Here is a 6,000-nt window from a genome sequence, read left to right as displayed (position 1 = left end):
CCATCTTGTTGTGTGGCACTACGATTGTACTAAATAGGATAGATTTCAAACAGATCTAGCAACTCAAGACTGGGTAACCATGAGGTGCTGTGGGCCATCAGCAGCAGAATTATACTTGAACACAATCTGTAACCTTATGGCCTGGCATACTCCCCCACTCTACCATTACCATCAAGCCAGGGGTTCAAAGAAGAGTGCAGGAGGGCATGTCAGGAGCAGCACCAGGCACACCTAAGAGATGCCAACCTGGTGAAGCTATGAACATAGGACTGCTGGCATGTTAAACAACATAAGGAACAAGTGACACACAGCTAAGCAATTCCACAACCAATGGATCAGATCTAAGCTCTGGAGTCCTGCCACCTCCAGTTGTGAAAGGTGATGGACAATTAAACAACTCACAGGGGGAGGTGGCTCCACAAATACCCCCATCCTCAATAACAGGGGAGCCCAGCACATCAGTGCAAAAGATATGGCTGAAGCATCTGCAACAATCTTTAGCCAGAAGTGCCGAGTGGATTATCCATCTCAGCCTCCTCTGGAGGTCCCAAGCATCACAGATGCCAGTCTTCAGCCAATTCGATTCACTCCACATGATCAAGAAGGCTGACGGCATTAGATACTGCAAGGCCTATGGACCCTGACAATATTCCAGCAATAGTACTGATGATTTGTAATCCAGAACTTGCTGTGACCCGAGTCAAGCTGTTCCAGTACAGCTACAACAAAGGCACCTATCTGGCAATGTGGGAAATTGCCAGGGTATGTTCTGTACACAAAAAGCAGGACAAATCTAATTCAGCTAATTACCACCCCATTAGTCTATTCTCCATCATCAGTGAAGTGGTGAAAAGGGTCATCAACAGTGCTATCAAGCGGCTCTTGCTTAGCAATAACCTGCTCACTGACGCCCAGTTTGGGTTCCGCCAGGGCCACTCAGCTCCTGACCTCATTACAGCCTTGGTTCAACATAGACAAAAGAACTGAACTTCCGAGGTGAGGTGAGAATGACTGCCCTTGACATCACATTTGACCGAGTGTGGCATCAAGGAGCCCAAGCAAAACTGGAATCAATGGGAATCAGGGGGAAAACTCTCCACTGGTTGGAGCCATACCTAGCACAAAGGAAGATGGTTGTGGTTGTTGGAGGTCAGTCACCTCAGCTCCAGGACATCAGTGCAGGAGTTCCTCAGGGTAGTGTCCTAGGCCCAACCATCTTCAGCTGCTTCAACAATTACCCTCCTTCTATCATAAGGTCAGAAGTGGGGATGTTCGCTGGTGATTGCACCATGTTCAGCACCATTCACAACTCATCAGATACTGCAGCAGTCCATGTCCAAATGTAGCAAGACCTGGACAACATCCAGACTTGGGCTGCCAAGTGTTGCCACAAGTGGCGGGCAAAGACCATCTCAGACCTTGACATTACCATCGCCAAATCCCCCACTAAGATCATCCTGGGGGTTACCATTGACCAGAAACTGAACTGGACTAGCCATATAATTACTGTGGCTACAAGAGCAGGTCAGAGGCTAGAAATCCTGCAGCAAGTAACTCACCTCCTGACTCCCCAAAGCTGGTCCACCATCTACAAGGAACAAGACAGGAGTGTGATGTTATACTCTCCACTTGCCTGGGTGAGTGTAGCTCCAACAATACTCGAGAAGCTTGACACCATCCAGGACAAGGTAGCCTGCTTGATTGGCACCCCATCCACAAACATTCACTCCCTCCATCAGTGACGCACAGTGGCAGTGTGTACCATCTACAAGATGCACTGTAGGGATTTATCAAGACTCCGTAGACAGCACCTTCCAAACCCACAGCCACTCCCATCTAGAAGCGCAAGGGCAGCAGATAGATGGGAACGCCACCACCTGGAAGTTCTCCTCCAAGCCATTCACCATCCTGACTTGGAAATATATCGCCATTCCTTCACTGTCGCTGGCAGCACTGTGGGTGTACCTGCACCACAAGGACTGCAGCAGCTCAAGGTGGCAGCTCACACCACCTCAAGGGCAACTAGGGATGGGCAATAAACGCTGGCCTAGCCAGCGAAGCCCACATCCTATGAATGAAAAAAGAAAAAGAAAGCCAACCTCAGATGTTTCTGGCCATACAGGGATGAACTCAGTATCTAGAGAGGCATAATTTTTCAACTGGAAACAGGCATTTGTGCCTAAAGCTCTCAGACAGTCACAACTACACCAAGGACATATGGGCATAGAGCAGATGAGATGACTGGCACATGGTACTGTCTATTGGCCAGGGATTAACAGTGACATTGAGTAGCTAGTGAAGATGTGTAAGGAATGCCGCAGCCACCAGCCACAGCAACGCAAAGAATCCCTACACCCTCACACGTTCAACCCCTTTGTCCAAAATCACCAATCTATTTACCGTTAACAGAGATGACTTTATCAGTCACTGATTACTTCTTCAAATTTCCAGTTGTCAGGCAGGCAAGGGACATGTCAAGTGCATCCATGGCAGAAACACACTAGCTCCCTCAATGACTATGCTTTTGTTGGAAAAGTTCAGAGCATATGGTACCAAGAAGTTGAAAAATCCAAGGTATCTCTGTAGGTCTTTTGTATTTTGGGGTAAGCATGTACCTGATATCTTCGACTTTGCATGGATTGGGACTGATTTTGCAACCTGAACAGTTGGAACCAAAGAAATTGATCTGACTCACGTTCACCTGACAATTTCTGCTGTTGAAGAGGAGGCCCTCACGGTGATCTACTACCATTAGTGTGACGCTAGAAATATACGGATAGTAAGAGCTTCTGTATATATCTAAAAGAGTTAACAAAGTAAGCGTTGGTCCTGTAGAAAATTAATAATGGAAAATAAGGAGATGACAGATGAATTGAACAGGTATTTTGCATTGGTCTTCACTATAGAGGATACAAGTAACATCCCAGGAATAGCTGTAAATCAGGAATTGGAAGGGAGGGAGGAACTCAAGAAAATCACCATCTTCATGGAAGTGGTACTCAGCAAATTGTTGGAACTGCAGGCTGACAAGTCCCAGGAACCTGATGGGTTTCATCTTAGGGTCTTAAAAGAAGTGGCTAGCGAGATAGTTGATGTGCTGGTTTTAATTTTCCAAAATTCACTAGATTCAAGGAAGGTTCCATTAGATTAGAAAATAGCTAATGTAACTCCTTTATTCAAAAAGGGAGACAAAGCAGGAAACGACAGGCCAGATAGTTTATCATTTGTCATAGGGAAAATACTAGTAGCTATTAACGACGTTATAGCAGGACACAGATAAATTCAAGGTAATCAGGCAGAGTCGACATGGTTTTATGAAAGGGAAATCATGTCTAATGAATTTATTGAAGTTCTTTGAGGAAGCAACATGTGCCGAGAATAAGGTGGATGTGCTGTACTTGGATTTCAAGAAGGCGTGTGATAATGTGCCACATCAAAGGTTATCGCTTATGGTATAGGAAGTAACATTGACGTGGATAGAAGATTGGCTAGCTAACAGGAAACAGCAGGCACAAATAGGTCATTTTCTGGTTGGCAAGATTTAATGAGCGGTGTGCCACATGGGTCAGTGCTGGACCCTCAACTTATTACAATTTAAATAAATGACTTGGATGAAGGAGCCAAAGGTATGGTTGCTAAATTTGCTGATGCTCCAAAGATAGGTAGGAAAGTAAACTGTAGAGAGGGCATTAGGAGACTACAAAATGACAGGTTAAGTGAGTGGGCAAAGATCTGCCAAATGGAATACAATGTGGGAAAATGTGAAATTATCTATTTTGGCAGGAAGAATAAAAGAGAAGCATGTTATGTAAATGGTGAGAGATTGCAGAACTCTGGGATGCAGAGGGATATGTGTCCTAGTGCATGAATCGCAAAAGACTAGTGTGCAGGTGCAGCAAATAATTGGGGAAGCCAATAAAGTGTTGTTGTTTATTGCAAAGGGAATTGAATTCAAAAGCAGAGAGTTATGCTTTAGTTATACAGGCATTGATGAGGCCACATCTGGAGTACTGTGTACAGTATTGGTCTCCTTATTAAAGGAGGATGTAAATGTGTTGGATGCAGCTCAGAAGGTTAGCTAGGCTAATACCTGGAATGGGCTGGTTGCCTTATGGAGGAAAGATTGGACAGCCTAGGCTTGCATCCACTGGAGTTAAGAGCAAGCGGCAACTTGATTGAAACATCTAAGATTGAGGGGTCTTGACAGGGTAGATGCGGAAAGGATGTTTCCCCTCGAGAGAATCTAGAACTGCGGGGAGGGGTGGGGGAAGGTGGGGTGGTGGTGGTGGTGGTCACTGCTTAAAAATTAGGGATCACCCATTTAGGAAAGAGATGAGAATTTTTTCTCAAAGGACAGTGAGTCTTTGGGACTCTCCCTGAAAAGGCAGTGGAAGCAGAGTCTTTGAGCATTTTTAAGGCACAGCTAAATAGATTCTTGATAGGCAAGGGGGTGAAAGGTCATCAGGGATAGGTGGAAATATGAAGTTGAGGTTGCAATCAGATCAGCCATGATCTTATTGAATGGCAGAGCAGGCTCAAGGGACAAATGGCCCGGTCCTGCTCCTAATTAGTATGTTTACATGCAATATTCAGTCTGTTTGGTACACATGATGAAATCATTTCAGTCAATGGGTCATTGTGCGCAGGCAGACCTTTGAGGGACATGTGTGCCAATGGGGCATGAACCCCATGTGGCATCCTCATCACACTATCTGACATAACAGCCTTGCAGAGCAGATGGTCTGTACCGTCAAATCACTTATCCTGAAGCGTGGGACAACAAAACTAGATTTTCGTGTCACCATGTTACACCTCTGAGCTATACCCCTAGATATGGATTTACCATTGTCAGCAGAAATCATGTTTGGAAGGCAAGCGAGAACGATCTTGCCGAGCCATCACCTATCCAAATTCTCAGATGTAGGACACACTTCTCGAAAAGCAAGAGGATGAAGATGATGTATGACCAGCATGCAGGTGCGTAACTACCTAAGCTACACATAGGACAAAAGGTCAGGGTCACACACCCCACAATGGGAACGTTGTTACATGCAGAGGTATATAAAGGGTGCAGTGAGCCCAGGTCTTACAAAGTCACAACTTCCAACAGAGCAACGTTCAGAATGAACAGAAGCCAGCTAAGAGAAATGCACAACACACCAATTGTGCACAACCAACACAAAAGAACTCACCCAGATGACAACAGTGGGATGGAACACCAGAACAACCCACACACCGACTACACGTCTGCAAATCAAGAACAGCCAAGGGTGAAATTCACACCTCCAGAAGGTTACACTAACAGGATCGGGAAGAGTTGTTAAACCACTGAAACAATATCCTAAACTTCCAAACTCATAAATTTTACGATAATTATTCCTGTACTTGTAAAGCATACAATCCCTATCTCTGTACGACTAAGTTTGTTGTGACTCAGTGCCTATGTATCTCACTTGTAATACATGAGATTTATCTTTGGAAAAAAGGGGATGTTGTAATATTGCCTTAGGAGTGATGTCCCTTTATGAAGCTCAACATGCAGGTGAGCCAGGTAGCTGCATGTCATCATAAGACCAGGAGCCACAATCCCTCTCTGCATTGTAGAACCCTAGACAACAGGATGTGTCTAGAGATTGCTGGACTGCTTATGCCGATTTAGCTGTAAATAAACCCCACCAGAGATCCTCAAGCAAATAGAATCCACATACCCAATTTGTGTTAGATATAAATAGCACAAGGATATTACAGGCAGCTCCCAGCAGGCAGGATTTCTGCCCACAGGATCTTTGATTCCTGGGAAGACTCGCCATTGCCTACTTAAGCCCCTGATTGACACTTCATTCAATGGACCTCCCCAAAGAGAGTTGACTCATGGCTCCCATCGGCTCTCCAGCCAGAAGGCGAGAACCCTGTCACCGTCATCAAATACTGCCCTCTGTGCGTAAATACACAAAGGATGGCCAACTTGGTTGGTAAGCTGCAAGTGCAAATAGTCATGTG

Source organism: Cetorhinus maximus, chromosome 5 (assembly GCF_964194155.1).
Source record: "Cetorhinus maximus chromosome 5, sCetMax3.hap1.1, whole genome shotgun sequence".
In the NCBI taxonomy this organism is placed as follows: Eukaryota; Metazoa; Chordata; class Chondrichthyes; order Lamniformes; family Cetorhinidae; genus Cetorhinus; species Cetorhinus maximus.
The sequence above is the reverse complement of the archived record's forward strand: the minus strand, read 5'-3'. Positions refer to the sequence as shown.